General features: G+C 44.9%; 1 long non-coding RNA gene across 1 annotated transcript; it reads left to right on the top strand.

The window, feature by feature from the left end:
- Positions 1-1,145: 1,145 nt before the first annotated feature.
- LOC115475688 lies at positions 1,146-12,080 on the top strand. Its single transcript, XR_003943085.1, has 3 exons — positions 1,146-1,258; positions 3,176-3,293; positions 11,911-12,080. It is a non-coding gene; the product is annotated as an uncharacterized LOC115475688 (long non-coding RNA).
- The last annotated feature ends 9,594 nt before the right edge of the window (positions 12,081-21,674 follow it).

The following is a 21,674-nucleotide window of genomic DNA, read 5'->3' on the forward strand; positions in this document are numbered from 1 at the left end:
TTCCTTTTACAGGCAAGAAGGGAGTGCCCTTGTGAATTCTGGTGAACTGGTCACCCTTCCAGGACCTGGCCAGGGCTGACCCTGCTTAGCTTCCTTCACAAATGTTCACCAACACCAGGCTTGCTTAGCGTCCTTCGCAAATATTCACAAACATCAGGCTTCTTATAAGCAAAGGTTTTATTAGCTGCCATCTAACATCATCTTCATGGCTTATTTCTGCTTTCACTCAAACATTTCTTCTTCAACTTAAACATAGCAGAAAGGCAGTTACTCAGTCTTCTAATTAAATCCTTTCCACACTTAAAGCAGTGCCTCAACCTTTCACAGTTCAAACAGCCAACCCAAAAGCATTTTACTTTTCATTTAAAGACCTTCTCCGCTGGTAGTGCAGCTGTCACCTTTTCAGCAGATAGTTTCAAAAGTCCACAGAGTTCAGCCAGCACCTTCAAAGGGGCTCTTTTTCCTCAAGCTCCCAGGTCCCACCTTCTCTCTTCTCTTTCACTACCCAGGCAGGTATAAGGGGTTAATTAGCTTCTCCACCCCTTCAGGCTCTTCCCCCTAATTCCAGGCAGGACCCAGCCCATAACTACCTACACCTGTTTCCAGCCCAGGACTCTCCTTGGTCCTAGCAATCTCCATCTGGACATTCCCCTACTGGCTCCCCTGGTGGACTCCTCAATAATGACATGACCTGGACCTTTTCCCCCATTTCTATGGGAACAGCGCCACCTAGTGGCCTACCCAGGACAGGACAGCCCCTTACTCTTCACAATATATATATATATATATATATATATATATATATATATATATATATATATATATATATATATATATAAAACAGTATAATTGTCTGTATTTATTCATAAAAAAGTAAATACTGCCTTCCTTGCACAAAATCATTCAAAACATATTTACCCTTTTCTTAAAAGTATTGATATTCAATTCACTGCATAATTCTAGAGCAAGGCTGATAGCCAACAGGTGCACCACAGCTTGCTAATTCAGGAATTTAAAAGCAGTGTTGTTCTCCAAACAGAGAGATGCATGTGTGCTGTTTAGCTGTTGGAGCAAGGTCTCTCCTAGCTACAAGAACAAGCAATGGAGCTTGTACACAGGAAGGCCTCTCCACAGTGAGTATTTAAGGGTTTATAAGGAAGAGGAGGCTTTTCTAAGAGCCCTGGTAAAGAGGTACAAAGAAGGCCAGACCTAAGAGGTGCTGAAACCTGTGTTTGGAAAGCGCTGACTCTGTGTTGTGGTGAGTTAAAGTACTTGTTTTGTAATTAGCCCTCTTGCTCATGAGCACCATGGAAGGTACAGCAGAGGGAACCTAAGTGGATTTATGTTAGAACAGTATTAGACTGTAATCCTAGCAGGAAAAACTGTTTTGTTTTTTAATATAAAACAGGGCAGTAACAGAATTTAGTAAAAGGATGTTCTAAGGCTGTGCTGCTAATAAACCAGGTTTGTCAGAAAACCAGGACTAGAGAGAGCCAAGCTGGGCCTGGAGCAAGAGTTCAGGTACAGCTGTACTGGAGGAGACTCCATGTTCCGGTACGAGTCCATAGCTTTTAAAACTCCTAACCTTTATTCACTTGTTCAGAACCCTTATTTTATCATCCTCATTTGTAATATTCCCTTATATCTTATTTGTCCTGTTTGTCTGTCCTAATTAGATTGTAAGCTCTGTCAAGCAGGGACTGTCTTTTCACGTTCAAGTGTACAGCGCTGCGTACGTCTAGTAACGCTATAGAAATTTTAAGTAGTAGTAGTATTGATGTATGGACAATTTAGCATTTTGTGTTAATGTGTTTAGCATTTTGGAAAGTCTCTGTCTTCCTGTTTGCTTCTCTTGGGGAGGCCTGAAGAGAAAGTTTGCATCCTTAAAAAGGACTTGGTATTGTTATTCTTTTGGCTAAAGGAAGATGTTCAGTTGGAAAGCATGATCCCAAGTGAACATGTAGCTGTGAGCATGCAACAATATCTATACCCTACACAAATACCCTTACATCTGTGCCCCTATCTACAAACTCACAACCATACTTTCCAAAACACATATATCACAACACATGCAAGAACAGGACCCTCTCCTTCTACACTGCCTGCAACGAGCAAAAGGAAGGGAAGGAGAAAAGAGTTGCCAGCTGGAGAACAGCTGCACCCAAGATAAAGACATCTTTATCAGTAGTGTATCATTTGTCAAACCAATTGATTTTGACAGGTGACACAACCACTTCTGGGTTCTCAGCCAATCAGAAACAAGGACACGTCCAGGACACACCCATGCTCTGCCCAAGCCACATCTACTCCCTGCCCATACCCAACCCCTTTGATGACATCACCAGATGTGATGTTATAGCCCCATATAAGCCCCACACTTTTGCATAACCACATCCATTGTTCCACCTTATTTGCATAGCCCCATCTCATTTTTTATAACCTCGCCTCAAGCCTTTTGGTGATATCACAGGAAGTGACATAGCCACATCCCTTTTCCCAATATAGCGGCTACTACTGGAAACATCACATCACTTCCTGTTTCCACTACTAGCCACCATCTTGGATGGGGTCATGTGGTGGCAAGTGACATCAAATGCCCCCAACACCACCCCCTACAGCCGTGGAGGAATGTGTAATTTACCCTTTTTTCTCACAGGAAAGAAAATAGGTATTTGTTTTATTTTTATTTTCTTTCAAAAGGATAACTTGTGCTTATTTAAGCTGAATCGAGTTTGGTCCATCTGTTTTTAAAGCAAAAGGCTTGACCCCAGACCCTCCTTCTCCTTCTCTTTGCTTTAAACGGCACATAGACAAAATAATTAGTGTGAACGTAATATTCTGTGCCCATTCTTTCACAGCTCTCCTGAATTTTTTGTGCCTGAAGAGCTGTTTGCTTTTGAGACATGTCAAAGAAAAAAAGGCATTTATTAACCAATGCAGGGAAAAAGCGAAATTACATATTTTAGGCTTTAAAGGCCATTCAGACAAAAGAACGATAGTGTTGACTTTTAAAATAGAGACAGAGTGATGTACTGCTTCTTGTGTGAGAATCCACATTCACCAGAGCTGTTTTCTATAGACAGACTGAAAGGGGGAAAAAAGTATCTGAAGAGCTGTTTGCTTTGTGAGATCAATCAGTCTGTAACCCCCTCCCCCCTCCCTTTTCTCTATGTAGGATCTGAGCATGGCAATATGGGTCAGTGGCAGATAGCCCTGCACAACAAACAGACAGAGAAAAAAACTCCAGACCCACACATTTTACACTGTTTGCAAGTTTGGCTACTTTAAAAAAGGTAAGGTGGTGATTAACATCATGCTATACCTTGTCCTTCCTCACCGTATGTGTATACTGCCCCCTCCCCACCAGGACATGTGACAAAGCTAGGGAAGATCACTTGAAGATCCAGGCTTGTCTGGACAAGTCTACAGGCATATTGTAAGGAGCCTAAAAGAACAACACATGACTATGAGATATAAAAAAAGCGTTACCACAATTCTAAACACACCACCCCAATTACTCTCCATTTATCTGGGCGGTTCAGAAAGACACAACAGCTAAGCATGGAGTACTACAAAACCTCTACTATACAGAGGTCCAGAAGGGGTAAACAGACCTTGTTAAAGAGAGTGCAAATCAACCACCGATCCTCTTCACTTAAAAAAAAAAATGAGAAAACTCAAAACATACAAGTGAATCAAAAAGCAAGCACTCACACTTCTTTTGCAAAAATACAGGAGGAAAAAGACCTCATAATACTGCAGCAAATCACCATAAAGCGGACCTCCGAGTCGGGGGCTATCCTTGCACACAGTAAAAAATATTAATCATGGGTCAAAAAGCCTCCTCTACAAAAATGCAACAAGACTTAGGCCCAGATGCACTAAACTTTAACGACCCTTTAACGAATAAATTTTAAACTGTAGCATGCATTAAAAGCCATTTTCCGACAACGCTAGCAGCTAATGAAAACGGAATGCAAACGAGTCACTTCCAATTGTAATGTGGACAATTCGGAATGCACTAACCATACCAACGATTGCACCAAATCAGTTACCACGATATGTTTAACGTGAAGTCAGACCTGTCGTTAAGGCCTGAGCTGTCATACAGACACTGCTCCCAGCTTCTCCCTGCAGCATAAAAATCCAAGCTGGCATGTTTGAAAATATAAATAACCCACACAAACATGTGGCTCCCCGCTTCCCCCTGATTAAAATATAAAATCAAACCAAAAATAAAAAAAGGATCGGGAGGGGGCAAAGGCGCTCGTCAGGAGCGTCCTGTATGGACGGCCTTGCCCCCCCTGCCCCCCCCCCCCCCGAGGTTGCCGCTGCTCCCCGCTTCCCCCTGTATTAAATAAAAATCAAAACAAAAATCAAAAGTTTAGCAGCCCCAGCCCCCCTCCCTTCCTGTCTCTCTCTTTCTCTTTCTTCTTCTCCCACAGCTCTGCCCCCCTGAGGTCGTCGTCGTCGCCGCTCCCCCCCTCCGCCTTACCGGGCCCGCGCAGCGCCTCTCACCTCTGTATGAAGGCGCTGCACAGGCAAGAAGTTCATCTGATCGCTGCGAGTCTTCAGGAGGACGTCTCTCCTTCCCTGACCTGGGCCCGCTCGCAGCGATCAGATGATCTTCATGTCCGTGCAGAGCCTTCACACAGAGGTGAGAGGCACTGCGCGGGCTCGGTAAGGCGGGGGGGTCCAGTGGAGGGGGGGGAGCGGCGACGACGACCTCAGGGGGGCGGGGCTGTGGGAGAAGGAGACAGAGAGAGACAGGAAGGGAGGGGGGGCTGGGGCTGCTAAACTTTTGATTTTTGTTTTGATTTTTTATTTAATACAGGGGGAAGTGGGGAGCAGCGGCAACCTCGAGGGGGGGTGGGCAAGGCCGTCCATACAGGACGCTCCTGACGAGCGCCTTTGCCCCCTCCAGATCCTTTTTTAATTTTTGGTTTGCTTTTATATTTTAAGCAGGGGGAAGCGGGGAGCCACGTGTTTGTGGGGTTTTTTTTGGTGGTTGTTGTTTTGACATTTGTGGCATGCGCAGAGCAGCCAGCATAACGCTTGGCTGCTCTACGCATGCTTTAGGGGCCGATTACCGATGGGGATTACAACAGTTTAACGAATCTGTAATGCATTGTACTTTACAATACCGCACCGAATATGTGCGACTTTTTTTTTGGTGCATTCTTCGTTTTTTTCAAATTCGGTAAGCACTTTTACGTTTTAGATTTTTTTTACGTATGGTTGATGCATCTGGGCCTTAGTGCCTTACATTTTACAGTCCTCGTGAGTGAGCACGTATCTTAAGAGTACTATGACTTATCTGAATAGTGCTGTGTTTGTATAATCAGTGGTTCAGTCTCAGCAGGATAACAAAAAGTAGTGCAGTCCCGACGGACCCGTTTCACATCAGCTTCCTCTGGAGACCTCACTGTGCTGTCTGGGTTCTTGCAGCGGAGCGATCATTCTCCAGCACGTTTGAAATAAAGCACAGTGGGGTCTCCAGAGGAAGTTGATGTGAAATGGGTCCGTCGAGACCGCACTGCTTTTTGTTATCCCGCTGAGACTGAACCACTTATTATACAGACAAGTCATAGTACTCTTAAGACATTTTTTCTTGAACCACCTTTAACAGACTGCCCCTATTTCTGTTGTAAGTGAACAATGAAGGGTATAGAAATGCCGCAGAGCCACAGCTGGTCAATGTCACGTGTGTGCTGCTGTCGAGACACCCCAAAAAATGTGCAAGGTATAAAGAGACTTTGTAAATGGGCCTCTAGACCTGAGGATATCCGAGACATATGATGTGGTACCCTATTGGTCTTATTAAGCAACCGAGGATCCATGCTGCTTACCGGAAAAGCGTCTTCAATTTGTTTGTACGAATAGCAGTTTACTGCATTATACATCACTGTTGGTCCAAGGCTGTGGCTAAATACTGTCACAGTTGTGTGTTGGATAGGTGGGGGCTAAGTCAACAGGAGTGCCTGAGATGGCACCCTGATGTAAGAGCACAGAAACTATGAGCGCTTTGCGAAAGATGGTGCTTGGAGCGTATTTTAGGCATTCTGATAGCTGGGTATAAAATGGAAATACTGATAGTTTTTTTTTATTTAATTTTTATTGCTTTACTTATATTACACAAGTAATAACTGTTACATGCAACACAGGGAAATAATACAAATTCAGAATGTCTTCACATACAAAGAAAAAAAAACTTGACTTCATTTTTGTTTCGTATTTAACCCTTCCTTAGACCACAAACTTGGGGAGTGACCAAAACATTTAAGGAAATCAAAATGGAATACAATAAACAAGGAAAGGCCCAGCCCGCCCAACGTTTTTAAATCATACAGCCTATTTAACAGTTGTTAATTCCCCTGATACCCTCTTCAGGTCTATGAAAGCCCTATCTGATCTGGTAAAAAAAAAACATATTTGATTCCCAAATATTTAACTATGAATTTACAAAGGTAAGCTAAAAAGAAAGTAGTCCCCAACAATTTTGTTTCATCTCTCATATCTAAGCAGGGGCGTAGCTACAGGTGGGCCTGGGTGGGCCTAGGCCTATCCAGTCTTGATTCAGGCCCACCCACTCCCACATGTCCAGCACAGTGCCTCTTCCCTTCCCTCCACCCTTGCATGTCCAGCTCCTCTCACCCCTCCTGCTGCTCCGGCACTTTCACATCTTTCTTACCCACCCCCCTTCCTTGCTGCAGCGCTTGCTCACTCTATCATCACCGCCCAGCAGGAACTCCAAACAGCGCTGTGTCAGAGCCTTCCTCTCTGTCGCATCTCACGCAACTTCTTGTTTACGCAGGCTGGGTGGGACGCGGCAGAGAGGAAGGCTCTGACACAGCGCTGTTTGGAGTTCCTGCTGACGGCGATGATAGAGTGAGCAAGCGCCGCAGCAAGGATGGGGGGTGGGTAAGGAAGACACAGAAGTGGCGGTGCCGGAACTGTGGGAGGGGAGAGAGGCACTGGACATGGGAGTTGGAGGGGAGGGAAGGGGTCCTGGACATGGGGGTTGGAGGGGAGGGGCCCTGGACATGCATGCTTGTGGGTGGGAGGTTGGAGAGAAGGGAGAGAGGTGCTGGGCATGTAAGGAGGTGCTGGAGGGAAGGGATAGAGTTGCTGGATATGTAGGGGGAGAGAAGGGATAGAGTTGCTGGATATGTGGGTGGGAGGGAAGGGAGAGAGGTGCTGGATATGTAGGAGGGAGAGAAGGGAGAGATGTGCTGGGTGAGGGTGTGGGAGGGAAGGGAGAGAGGGCTGGATATGTGGGAGAGGGCAGGCGGGAAGGGGAGAGGTGCTGGGCATGCAAGGGAGGCTACAGCAAAGAGAGAGAGGTGCTGGATATGCAGGGGAGGGCTGGAGGGAAGGGGGAGAGATGTAGACCTAAAGGGGGGCTAGAACGAAGGGAGAGAAGTACTGGACCTATGAGAGGGGGAGGGGTTAGTGTTAGAGGAAAGGGAGAGGGATGTTGGATCAAGGAGATAAAGGAATAGTGGGGTCAAATGCTGAACCCACAGTGGAGAATGAACCAGATGCATAAGGGGGAGGGAAGAGAGAAGGAGAGTTGCTGGTTGGAGTGGGGTTAGAGAGGAAAGGGACACATTGGTGTGTGGGAGGGAGAAAAGGGACATAGAGAGGTACAAAGAAACAGAAGGGAGATGATGAGCATGGGGACAGGGACACAGATGAGATGCTGTATTGAGATGGCATAGGGGCAATGCCTGACATGGGGGTGGGGAGGAGATATGGGAATAAAGATATAATGGACACAGAGGAGAGATACCAGACAAGAGGGTGAATAGGAACACAGATGGGAGATGCTGGGCATGGGGTACATGGGTGCACAAAGGAATGATGATGGATGTGGGGATATGAACACAGGAGATTCTGGATAAGGAAATATATGGACACAGAGATGGGAGATGGATGGTGGACATGGAGACAGAAGAAATGTCAAATGGACAGGAAAGACACAGGGAAGCAGAAACCAGAGACTGGGACCAATATGATATGAAAAATAAAATGACCAGATAACAAAAAGGTACAAAAAATTATTTTTATTTCTATTTTGTGATTAGACTATGTCAGATTTGGCATATGTCAGACATGGCTGGGGCCCAGGGAAGAAATCTGGGAGAGGACCCCAAAGCCCATTACCAGGCTGCACCGTCTTCAGCTTCTGGCAGGCTTGGAGCTCTCTCTGGCCAGAGAGCCAAGCACAATTGCCCTATTTGCACCCCCCCCCCCCCAAAAAAAAAAAAAAAAACCACCATCCCTGGCATGTGATACCTTTATATTTTGCACAGGAGGAAATGCCTTTCTTTTTTGTTTCTCTAGTGTTGTACTACATGCAAGGTCTGGTTTCTTGGGGTTTCAGTTTAATTTATATTTATAGAGTTTGTGGTCACTTATTCTGTATTTGGCTCTTGTGTTCTTTGTGCATGGCCCCGAAGTATTCTGTCACCATGAAGTTTCTATGTAGCATTCTGTAGTAATTTGGCTTGTTTAGTTTTCTTGATAGATGTATCAATATTTTAGAGCCACTTTTCATAGGTAGAGGATCCTTGTTTTGGAAGTTAGTACTGGCATGGTAGATTTGCTCTAGATTCTGAGCGACTTTTTGTTTGTAGATTTTTTTTTTCATTACTTTACAGCATGTCTATTATTGAGATTACCTGAATTTCTTTGTATGGCGAGTTTTATGGGGAAATGTCCTTGCTGTGCTCTGCATCAATTGTTGATGGAAGGCCAGGAGGTTCTCTGGATGTGGAATGTGTTTGGCGTTCAATGTTTGGCGTTCAATACCATATGTGTTTTGGAGGACCGTGGCTCAATGGGGGCTGAAGAAGAGTGCAGTTCCTTGTACTTCCTTTAGCTCTCAATTGGCCACTGAAGCCTGCACTGCTACCCTCATTGAAGTAATTGGGAGTGAGGTAGAGGTGGAGCATGGGGTGGGGTAGGGGCAAAGCATGGGTGTATTAGGTGGCTGGGTTTTTTCTCTCTTTCAAAAAGTTGGCAACTCTAGTGCCCACCCATCCAACTTGTTGGCCCACCCAAAAATTGCCTTCTGGCTACGCCACTGTATCTAAGAAGCTTTTCCATTTGTCTTGGGTAGATCTAGTGACATCTGGGAATATCCTTAATGTTTGACCACAAATATTTTGGTTAACATTCTTAAAGTATAACTTAAAAATGGCATTAAAGTCTTGTTCAAATACGAATTATACCAATAATGTGGCCCTTTTTGTTACTTCTGATAATGAGTCCTCCAAAATCAAGGAAATATGGTCTTAAATCATCCAATTTCTCCTCTTCCTGGACCTGTTCCATTTCTTCATAAGAACCTACTTGTCTCTTCTTTTCCGGAAGAAAGAATATCTTATTTATAGAAGGAATATTTTGAGCTGAAATTTTCAATAAGGTATTTTTTAAATAGTTCTAAAGGAAGAATTCCAACGGCCCTTGGGAAGTTCAATGTCCTCATATTTAGCGTCTGTTATCATTTTCAATATGTTCTATTTTTTGACGTATAAACGAATTATCCTTCATAACAGCTGAAACATTGTCCTTAATAGTCACAACATCAGTTTGATATTTTAGTACCTGATCATTGAAGTTCTGCTTTAATTTATCCATCACTGTTCCACCATTGAAACTAGTGTTGTTGTTTCCTGGGTTGATTTTGTAACAGAAAAGTTCAGTTTCTCAATTGCCTGCCAGAGGGCGTCAAGGGTTACCACCACAGGAGGGTTCAATACACCCTTCTTATCCAAGGTCTCCGCTTCCACTGACGGCTGTCCTGATGAGGAGCTGCTATCACAGGGCCCAATTCCAGCGCCTTCCACATTCTTGGGACCTGTCATCTCCACCCACGACTCAGCAGGACATGGTGGTATCTCGGCTTCCGGGGGAGATAATGTTGTTTCATGGTCCAGGGGTGCCGAGGTTCCTCCCTCGACACACAAAGCGGAACTTCCCCTGGTTATGGTCCGTGGGCAGCGGAGTGCAAAGTTGTCGAGGGTTTGCTGCTTCGGGGAAGACACAAGGGCTGGAAGCGGTAAGGGCCTTACAATCCCCTTTCTTTTAGTATGAGGCATAGCGGCAGCGGTAAACAATTAAATTCAATAATCTTCAGCAAGCCCTCCTAAACAGCCTCACTCCTCTCAGCATGTCGGCGCCATCTTGGTCACCCCCCTACTGATAGTTTTTAATTAAACTATTAACACATCATGGACCTCATTGAAAGTATAAAATCAGCACCTAATTCTATTGAACAGCTAGATAGTTTGACAAACAGACTGAAGGACTGGGATTCAATAAATTATATACACTGTATTATACTCAAAATAAAACATGATTCCTTTTATAAAAGTGTGTAGTTATCAATATGTTTGTATCTGTTTCAGACTTTGGGACATGTTGAACAGAGACAACGTGTACAAGTGTAGATCATGGCCTGCACAGGCTACGATTGTTAAAAACATATGAAAAGGCAGTAGTAACTGATGTACCATATATCAAAATAATAAAACAAATGAAGTGTCACGTGTGTTCTTATGAAACTGTGTAAAAGGTTCAGGGCCTTTTGTTTTTCTCCTTGTCAACACATCTGGTCACAACTGACCTTTCAGACAGTGGCCCAAAATATGTGGGAGGGTATCACAGTGAAGAGGGGGCTCTCTTTCTTTGTCTAATCATATTCCTAATAGGCATGTTTATCCTGAAACACCACACAACTGGGTTTGCTACTGTAGCACCAGGCTCCTTGTATTTTCATCGCAGAATATGAACAGCACCATGCAGGGGCGTAGCCACGGGCGGGCCTGGATGCGCCCGGGCCCAGGCCCAGCCACTTTCCCTCCAGGCCCGCCCAGCCAACATCCCGGGTGTCAGCAGGTGGGGCGGTGCTCCGCTGGCGCCGCAGTCCCCACCTGCCTACCAGCTCCCTCGACAGACACGACCCTCTTCTTCCCCTGCACCTGACCTGATGTGACCCAGCCTTAAAAAAAAAAAGTCTGTGAAGCGCCTGGCGTCTGCTCTGCTCGGCACTGCTGCTGTAAAGCAAGCAAATCGCCTCCCTCATCGCGTTCGTGTCGGCCCTTCCTTCACATTGTCCTGTCCTTGCGGAAACAGGAAGTTACATCAGAGGGCGGGACACAGTGAAGGAAGGGCTGACGCAAACGCGATGAGGGAGGCGATTTGCTTGCTTTACAGCAGCAGTGCCGAGCAGACGCCAGGCGCTTCATGGACTTTTTTTTAAAGGCTGGGTCAGGTCAGGTGCCGGGTGGCAGGGGAAGAAGAGGGTCGTCTGTCCGTCGGAGGGTCTGGTAGGCAGGTGGGGATTGGGTCGGGGAGGGGGGCTCAGATGGGAGAAGGGGGCTCTAATGCATGTGGATGAAGGGAACTGGGGGCTGAAAATGAGGGTAGGTGGGATAAGGGGTCTGAAAAGGGGCAGGGGCTGAAACTGTGGGGACTGGGGGCTGAAAAGGGGACAGGGAGAAGTGGCTGGGGGCTGACGCTCCAGACTGGTGGGAGAAAAGGGGCTGGGGCTGAAACTGGGGACTGGTGAGATAGTGGGGCTGAAAAGGAGGGGCAGGTGGGAGATGTTGGCTGTGGCTGGAACGAGGGGCAGGTGGGATTTCAATGATGTTAGTGATTCCTTAATTTTGTATGGCTGTCATCATTTTTGAGCGCCCTTATATTGAGTAGTAAGAAGGGCGGAAGTAACAATTTCTGTCGGTTTCTAGAGAAGTCTAGTCAGCTTAAAGTAAGTGCCATAGGGTTGAGTGGGTTTTGTATAATGCATTTTGTCTTTTGAAGTGGTCAGTCAGCATGATTGTGAGTGTGTGAGTGTTTTGGAAGTTTGGAATTATCTGAGTTTAACATTTGTTTTCATCTTAGATCAATACCCCTGAAATTTTGATTTAACTGAGTGGTTCCTGAAGAAGCCCTGGTGAGGGTGAAACGATTTGGGCCCCTTTGAATGAAAGAATGAAAATCAGCAGTTGGAATGTGGGGTTGCCAAGCCAGCTTTGATAAAGCTAAGTTTATCTATGCTATGCTGTAGCTTGGAAAAGTTTGGTTACTCAGTAATGCTTTGAAACCTGTGCTCTATTATGGGCAGTTTGGATTGAGAGTAGGTGGGAAAGTTTACCCCATGAAAGAAACTAGATCACGGACACAAAAATCTTATATAGATATCAGTGTCCTGTTGATCAGACCTTGGTGGAAACCTCGGTTTCTGAGGGTATTTCCCACTTTTTTTCATTGCTGTATGTTCACTTTACACAACCCTTTAGGATTGTGTTTGGCTGTTTTTCAGTTTTTGCAGTATTAGATTATGTAATCAGGATTAACAGCCCATACTGGGTTTTTTTTTTTAATTATTAGAGTATCCCAAGAAACACTACTCACACCTAGTGCCCACCCATATTAGCTTTGGGCCCACCAAAAATGTCAGGTCTGGCTACGCCACTGGCACCATGACCCCACTCACTCCTACTGCTCAAAGGAACGTCTCACATGGCTTGAAGGTTTATTATAACAAGAAAGTAAGCATTTAAATTTTGAAAACAATTTGTTTTGCATTATACTTTATTCTAATTTAAAATTACATGCCTATCACTGCAGAGTCTCACAAAATGGCGTATGTAACCGCTGCCACAAGGCATCCGCTAATCTTACAAAATGGCTCAGGTAGTTGCGGCCACGTGACATCCACATGGTGCTGTGTTTACGGCCATCATGACAAACTCTCCCCCCAGCAGTGGGTACCTGTGAACAATAGGCTATGTGCTCGTTAGTTTTCATAACGTTCTACTTTTTTTATCCTGCAGATCAAGAAAAAGAGACAGCTGGTGAAACATCAACAGCTGGGCATCTGTCACAGGCATGCACCAAACCCAACCCAACCATAGCATCAAGAAAAGAGGACAGAACACGAACAGTGCTGTGACTGCCTATCAACCCTACTGTTCAAAGGGACATCACAATCAGAGTGGCGGTTCCAGCGGTTCAGCAAGCCATAAAAATAAGCTTTTATGTTTATAATAGAACAGCTTTTTACATCTTATTTTGAGGTTACATCGATGCCACATCTTTTCTCATGGCTCTTGATAGTCTTACAAAATTGCGCTTGTATCTGTGTGCTGGACAGCCATCTTGTTGGCAATGATAGTCTTACAAAATGGCATATGTAGCTGCAACCATGTGACATCCATCCATTACAGTGTTGACAGCCGTGGTGACAGGAACCTACGAGCAAAAGATTAGTTGTCCTTTAGTTTCATGATTTTTTTTATCCCTCAGATTAAGAAAAAGAGCTGATTGGTGAAACATTGTCAGCTGGACATCCACCCAGTAGCGTAGCTAGACCTCACATTTTGGATGGGCCCAGAGCTAATATGGGTGGGCACTATGTATATAGGTCGTGTTTCATGGGATAGTCTAAATAATGCCTTAGCATGCATTTGATGACAAAATTATCTGCCCAACAGATGTCCTGCATCAACATAAACCACATACATACTTTATGGAACACAGACATTTTTTAAATAAATTTAAAAATGTCAATACTGTACTATCCCACAGTTCTAGGCAGGTTACAACTGTTATATACATAAAATTTCACGAGAAGAAACCTCTCCCAAAAGTGCCAGCCAAAACACACACCACCCAACCAATTGCACACCCAAAGCATCACAGTACGTGCCACCTTGAGTCTGTAAATGGACAGAAAAGCAACAAGTAAGTGTATACTGTGTGTCAGCATGCACCTCTCTGTGCTGTCTGCTCTCGACCCAACACCTCTCCGTGCTGTCCGCTCTCCACTCAACACCTCTCCGTGCTGTCCGCCTTCACCCACACAATTGGGGCTAATCCACTTCCTAAGAGGAACTGCTTCTGCTCACTTGCAAAAAGTAATTATTCACAGTACTATATTTATCCTGCAGAGTACTTTATTCCACAGCGGTACCAGCGGGAAAACAGTATGTCCACTGTACTACAGCTGCAGGTCTCTGTGCACCTTGCTTCACTTCTCAAACACACAACAATCCACAACAGTTCAGAACAGTTCAGTCTTAGAATTCGCTAACCACTTGGGATAAACCTGTGGTTCAGTCTATTCCTCCTCTCCTTTCTTCTACTGCCTAGGAGTAGGAGGCATTTTCACCACCCTCGCTTGTCAGCCACCAGCACACTGACAACCTCACACAAAATGTTCAGACTGACCTTCTTCAGGTACTTAATCCTGCTAGTTCCATGAAGTCAGATCTCCACTAGGCATTGTCACTTAGCGGCCCCAAACCTCTGGCTTCTCTCTCTGCAGACTCACCCATTTCCACCTTCCTTTGTCCAGAGCAAAAGAACTCCATCTGCTCCTCCCCACTCTCCTTCATGATATTTTCACTTTCCTCCCCTAGTTCAATCTCCTCCCACTCCATGGAGTCTTCCCCCACCCTCCTCCCAGGTGCTGCTCCTCCCCCTGATTATCCTTCATCTCCCAATCACCCCCTGACTCTACTACCTGCTGGGAGTTGTGGTACTGTTTCTCTTGTTCCCTCCTCCCTTGCAAGTGTTGCTGGGCTCTGTAGTTCTCTTCCCTTCTCATCAGTCTCCTACTCCCTTTTCCCCTCTGAGGGTTCTTCTCCTTTCCTCGCTTACTGTCACTAGCAGCTCTTCTCTGCCTTCCTTCTACCTCCTCCTTACAATACATACCTGTGTAATTGGCAGCTTTAAATGTGCTATTGGCTAAATAGTGTATGCTCGAGCTGGCACCCCAAGGAGAGGTCTCTTCTCATGGTCTCTTCTACCGTCTGATTAATAGTGTATAGAACATACATAAAATTTTGCATATTAATTACTAGACAACCAACACTTAAACTTGACAAGACATAATTCTATAATGGCATACATCTAAACACGTATCACAGTATCCTGTAAAAATAATTACAGCAATGGTACATATCCTTCAAGCTTTGCTTTATAAGAAACGTAAATGCATGATTAAATTGTGTTAAAAACCACCTTTTCTAAAATGGCAAATTGGACAGCAGCCTAAAATTACTTGGTAGATCTGTCATAGTCCACAGTTAAGATGTTTCCTCTTACAGTTATCAAAAAACAGCGAAGATGACACAAAAAAGGAGAACCAAAGAAAAAAAGGAAAATTAAAATGAAGAATATAGAAAATATGAAAATCAAGAATATAGAAAATATAAAAATAAAAAAAGGAGACGACACAAAAAGAATAAAAAATAAATGGATTTATTAAGGTGATATGACTCGACACAGCTGTGTTTCGGCCCAACTGGCCTGCGTCAGGAGTCTGTTGCACCATATACCTGTTGCACCATATATGTCTTCTCTGGCAATCAAAAGTCCTTATAGAGTATTCAAATGAACACGCTTTTATTCAGTAACACTCTACCTTTAAAAAGGCTGTGTGCACAGTTTGAACAAAATTCGTTGTGAAGGACTCTGATGTTGATAATATATGTATATCTCTTAACAAGGGAAGTTCCAAAGATACTTGCGTACGCAACATCAGAGTCCTTCACAACGAATTTTGTTCAAACTGTGCACACAGCCTTTTTAAAGGTAGAGTGTTACTGAATAAAAGCGTGTTCATTTGAATACTCTATAAGGACTTTTGATTGCCAGAGAAGACATATATGGTGCAACAGGTATATGGTGCAACAGACTCCTGACGCAGGCCAGTTGGGCCGAAACACAGCTGTGTCGAGTCATATCACCTTAATAAATCCATTTATTTTTTATTCTTTTTGTGTCGTCTCCTTTTTTGATTTTTATATTTTCTATATTCTTGATTTTCATATTTTCTATATTCTTCATTTTAATTTTTAATTTTCCTTTTTTTCTTTGGTTCTCCTTTTTTGTGTCATCTTCGCTGTTTTTTGATTACTGTTGTCATTGCGAAGACAGGTTTCTTCTGTATTTTTGACAGTCCTCTTACAGTTATCCATAGAAAAAAATGTATCCAAATTCTGATAGGACCTCGGTAATGGCAATACAAAATCCCTTTCACTACTAGATTCTTTGTTAAGTAACACTAAATCTTATGAAGACGCTTCTAAGAGCCTATGAGGCAACCTAAACACCAATAACTGTACCTTAAAAAGGCAGCAGTGAACATACAAGACAGCAATACGGGTCCCATTGGGATAACCAGACAAAGTCAGACTGATATAGATTCCCACACAAACCACATGCCAGCAGACTCTCTAACCTCAGTCACATACTGAACACAGACCAACCCTTATCACAATAAAGGACCAAAAATTTGATATTGTTCTGTGGCCTGGTATCAGCCCGTAGAGATGTCAAATTACCCAGTTCCAGGCTTGAGATTTTGGGTTCATCTTAACTGTTGTTGTAATCTGCCTTGGGAAGCCTGGTGTTATAAAGAAGGAATATACTGAAATTACATTGAATTAAAATGAAACCCTCCTTTAATTGGAGCACATGGAATCTCACCTTCACCTCATCTCTTTTGTACAAATGGATTTTTCTGTTTTGAGCATGTTTCAGGTTCAAGTGGTTTTCATAAGTCAAAATAATAAAAATAAATATTTTCTTTCATGCAGATCTCTCATTTGTTTAAACATAACTACATGGGCTATAAGCCCCTAATGCAGTCCATTGGTTTTCTTATATTTTGTCCTTACGATGACTTATAATGTGCCAAAACTGGAAATACAGTGAGACAGAATAATAGAGTTGTTCCTCCTTGGTTAATTTTAAGCAAGAAACTAAGAAATTATTTACTCTGGTCTTACTGATGCAGGAATTACCACTATTGTTAGCAGAATCTGTGGTACTTCAGGAGTCAAACACCACACACCAGAATGAGAAAGAAGTCTTCTTTATTTGCCAGCAAACAAAGTAGAACATCAGCGCTAGCTCTCTCCTTCTCTTCAGCTCTCTGTGTCTTGTCTCTCTCGTCTCTCTGTGTCTTGGCTCTCCTGTCCTGTCTCTAACGTAAGCTGCTTCTGTTCTCATTTATATATGGTCCTAAACCCCTCTAGCCCCCCTTTCTCACCAGATGGTAAGGAATAGATTGATTACCCTGTCTTGAACTAATTATCTCTACACATTTACTCAAAATATCAGTTACATAGGTTTCAGATATTTTCTAAACTGACCTATGACCTGGGGCCTCTCAAACTAGATAATGTGGCACCTATCTCCTGCATTTTATTATTATTAAATTCTCAGATTCCCAGCTAACTTCATAACTTAAAATACTAACTGGACTCTGGCATTCATTAAGGGGCCAAGGGGCCAGTCCTACACTTAGCTATAATCCATCAAGGAAAAGAATTGACTTTTCCTGACCTCTTTCACCTTTTGGCTTCATACACAAAACTAGCTAGGACTGTGGATAATTCAAACCAGATGATGACCTCTTAAACTGTAGGAAATCTCACTTGAAAAAGTCAGACAAAGATGTATTTTACAGGGAGAAAATAGAACTTATTAATTAAACAGAATAAAACATATTCTAAAATAAGCAGAAATCAGAATTCCTTATAAGACAAAATCTAAATTATCAAGAATATTTAAACAGCATTTAGCCTAATCTTTTAAAACTGCCTGCCTGCTGATCCCCTCGAGACTGTCCAGTATGCCTTGCTTAGAATGGCATCCAGATGTGGTTTATTATTATGAACAACTCAAAAAGGGACAAAGAAAGTTTTATTTCTCACTGACCTTTCTAACCTCTAGTCTAGCAAAAGGTAGACATTTGAGTAATTAAAACCCAGATGGCATTCTACCACTTTCAGGACTGAACCAAAGTTAAACAGAATTAGCAAATTAATATGATTTCTCTGTCCAGGCTGCCTCATTCCCCCCTTTGAGACTAAAATCAGCTTATGCAGAGATAAGTCTCACAATTCAAACTCTGGGGACTATAGTGATCCCAACTCCATACATTCCAACAGTCTGTGCTAGTCACAGATTACTCTAATATAATGTTCTCAGTCTTTGAGTTCTTATACCAGTTGGGATAGAACCTCAACTGACAAGGATCAAGCTCTCGAATTCCAGGAAAGCCAAAATCAGGGCAAGAAAGAGTCTCAGTATGAAGCCGAATTCCAGCAGCTCCTGCGGTATGCAGTTGACCCTTCTTTTCAGCTAGTAGATTCTCTGGTTCGGGTCAAGCGCAGCTTCAATGGCTCCGCTGGATCACTTTCTGCTCTCCACTGTTTAGGCTCCGTCTGATCTGTGCTGGGCTTAGTCTGGTCAGCAGACTTGATTCGAGACCAATGGACCCATGGAGTTATCCCTGCGACCTTCACAGCTGTAGGGGTAGAAAGCAAAACAGTAAAAGGTCCTTTCCACCGGGGCCCCAAGGGCTGGAGCCTCCAGTCTTTCACCCAAACTCTATCCCCTGGCAGGAAGGAATGTACCTGAGCCTGAAAGGGGACAGGGTTTATTTCTCTCACATAAGACTGAAGCTCAGAAATTATCCGGGACAAGAGGACTACCTGCTCCTGCACCTGGGCAGACCCTAAAGTCCCTATGTCTCCCTTAATTCCCTGCAAAATGGCTGGGGGCTTCCCATACACAATTTCAAAGGGAGAGAGGGCCGTTCCTTTAGTTGGGGTGCATCGGAGGCGGAAGAGGGCTAGTGGCAGTGCCTGTGGCCATTTCAGTTGGGTTTCCTGACAAATCTTTGCTAGGCTATTTTTCAAGGTTCTGTTTGCCCGCTCAACCTGCCCTGAACTCTGGGGACGGTAGGCACAATGCAATTTCCAGGTAATGCGCAATGCGCGGGACAGGGCCTGAAGTGTGGCTTCAACAAAGGCGGGACCATTATCTGAGCCTATGGCAAGGGGCAGTCCATACCTGGGGATGACATCCCTAAGGAGGGCTCGAGCTACTTCTGTGGCTTTCTCAGTGACTGTAGGGTATGCTTCCACCCACCCAGAGAAAGTGCAAACCATGACCAAGAGGTATCGGAGCCTACCGCTCCTGGGCATTTCTGTGAAGTCTATGACTAGGGACTCAAAGGGTGTTAGTCCTCTGGACTGAACTCCTGGTGGAATACGGGGTCCCTGACGAGCATTATTCTGGGCACAGAGAGTACATCGGGCAGAGGCAGTGGCAACCAGACTATCCAATCCTTCCAGGACCACTACTCGACTGAGTAGGCGGGCTAGTGCTGTTTTCCCTAAGTGTGACAGGTCATGAGCTTGAGACACTACAGGCCAAGCTAGGTGGCGTGGCACCAGAACTCTGGTATCAGGGAGATGTAACCAACCATCAGGTCTCCTTACTGCCCCTTCTTCTTGAGCCCATTTCTCTTCCGTTTGGGTGTACATAGGTGTCCATTCTTGCAGTCGAATTTGGAACAGGGGGGTCACAGTACCTGCTGGGGGTCCTCGAGCAGCTTCCTTGGCCACCCGATCAGCATGGCGATTCCCTCGGGCCACTGGAGTATCTGTCCTTTGGTGTCCCCGGCAGTGAATGACAGCTACCTTTTTAGGGGCCCAAACGGCCTCTAACAACTGAAGTATTTCAGGTCCATACTTAACAGGTTGGCCTGCGGCATTTATGAGTCTCTTTTCCTTATACAAAGCTCCATGAGCGTGTAGAGTTGTGAAGGCATACTTGGAATCAGTATAAATGTTGGTCACCAGTCCTGCTGCTAGCTCCAGAGCTCGTATGAGGGCCACAAGTTCTGCTTTCTGGGCTGAAGTTCCTTGGGGCAGGGCCCTTGCTTCTATCACCTTATCCTCTGTCACCACAGCATAGCCTGCCAATCGCTTGGAGTTCTCCACGTAACTGCTTCCATCTGTGAAATAAATTACATCTGGGTCCCTCCAAGGAACATCTTTAAGATCTGGTCGACTGGAGTACACTTCATCCATGGTTTGGATACAGTCATAATCCGGTGGTCCCTCAGATGCTGGCAAAAGAGTGGCGGGATTGAATGTAGCCACTGTTTCCAGATGTATCCGTGGATTCTCACATAAACTGGCTTGGTACTTAACCATGCGGTTATTTGTAAACCAGTGGTTGCCCTTGTACTCAATGAGGGTGAGAACTGCGTGGGGGACTTTGACAACCAGTTCTTGCCCCAAGGTCAACTTGTCAGCTTCCTGGACCAGTAAGGCTGTTGCTGCAATGGCCCTCAGGCAGGCTGGCCATCCTTTAGCCACTCCATCCAGCTGTTTAGACAGGTATGCAACAGGCCTCTGCTAGGATCCCATCATCTGGGTCAGCACACCCAGAGCAACCCCCTGTCGCTCGTGGACATACAGTGAGAAAGGTTTCTCCACATCAGGAAGGCCTAACGCAGGGGCTTGGAGTAGGGCTTTCTTTATAGCGATGAAGGATTGTTGAGCAGTAGGTCCCCATTCAAATGGTTCCTTTTCACCCCCCTTTGTGGCCTGGTAAAGGGGTTTCGCCATCAGTGCAAAATTTGGAATCCAAATTCTGCAGAATCCGGCTGCTCCCAGAAATTCCCTAACTTCCCTTCTGGACTTGGGTTGGGGAATTGCAGCAACTGCTTGCTTCCTACTAACATCCAGTCTCCGACTTCCCTGGGAAATGCAGAAACCCAGATACTTCACTTCTGACTGACAGAGTTGGGCCTTCGAGCGTGAGACCTTATAGCCCGCATCCAAGAGTAACTCCAGCAATTCTCTGGTAGCCTCGAAACACTCTTCCTGGGTCACTGCTGCAATCAGGAGGTCATCTACATACTGGAGTAAACTCGCCTGGAAGGCTCAGATTTAAAAGTCTTAAGGTCTTGTCCTAGGGCAGTCCCAAAAATGGTAGGGGAGTTCTTGAACCCCTGTGGCAGGCAGGTCCATGTATACTGAAGCTTCCGTCCTGTTACTGGGTTTTCCCATTGAAAGGCAAAAAGCAGTTGACTGGCGGGGGCCACCCGAATACAAAAGAAGGCATCTTTTAGGTCCAGTGTTGTGAAATGGGTAGCTCCAGAAGGTATCAATCCAAGCAGGACATATGGATTAGGCACTACAGGGTGTAATGAAATAGTGGATTTGTTGACCACTCGTAAGTCTTGGACTGGCCGGTAGTCCTCAGTCCCTGGCTTCTGGACTGGCAACAGTGGCGTATTCCATGGAGACTGGCAAGGTCGAATAATTCCATGGGATAACAGACGATTCAAATGTGCTTGAATCCCTTCCAGAGCCTTTCGGGGAATTGGGTATTGACGAAGACGGATTGGCCGGGCACTTGGAAGTAAGTCTACATGAACAGGGGGAATATTTCGGGCCAACCCTGGGGGATTATCTTCTGCCCATACCCCATTGACCTGGAAGCTGTCGGCTAGGGGTAGGTCAACTTGGTCATGCAACTGATGCAGCCACCATTCTTCTTTAAGGAGGCAGCAGAAACTCAATATGCCCTTAGGGCTGGATGTCGGGGGCCGAAAGGAGACCGAAGTCTGGCCATCAGAGTCAAAGGAAATTTGGGCCCTAAGCTTGGACAGCAGGTCCCGGCCTAACAAAGGGATTGGACAGTCTGGCATATACAGGAATTCATGAGTGACTGTGTGTGAGCCTAATTGGCATCTACGGGTCGTCAGGAAGGGCCTCCGGTTCTGCACCCCCGTGGCTCCCACCACTCGGACAGTTTTTCCAGACACAGGCGCTAATCGCTCCGTC

The sequence above is a fragment of the Microcaecilia unicolor genome, chromosome 8 (assembly GCF_901765095.1).
Source record: "Microcaecilia unicolor chromosome 8, aMicUni1.1, whole genome shotgun sequence".
Classification (NCBI taxonomy): domain Eukaryota; kingdom Metazoa; phylum Chordata; class Amphibia; order Gymnophiona; family Siphonopidae; genus Microcaecilia; species Microcaecilia unicolor.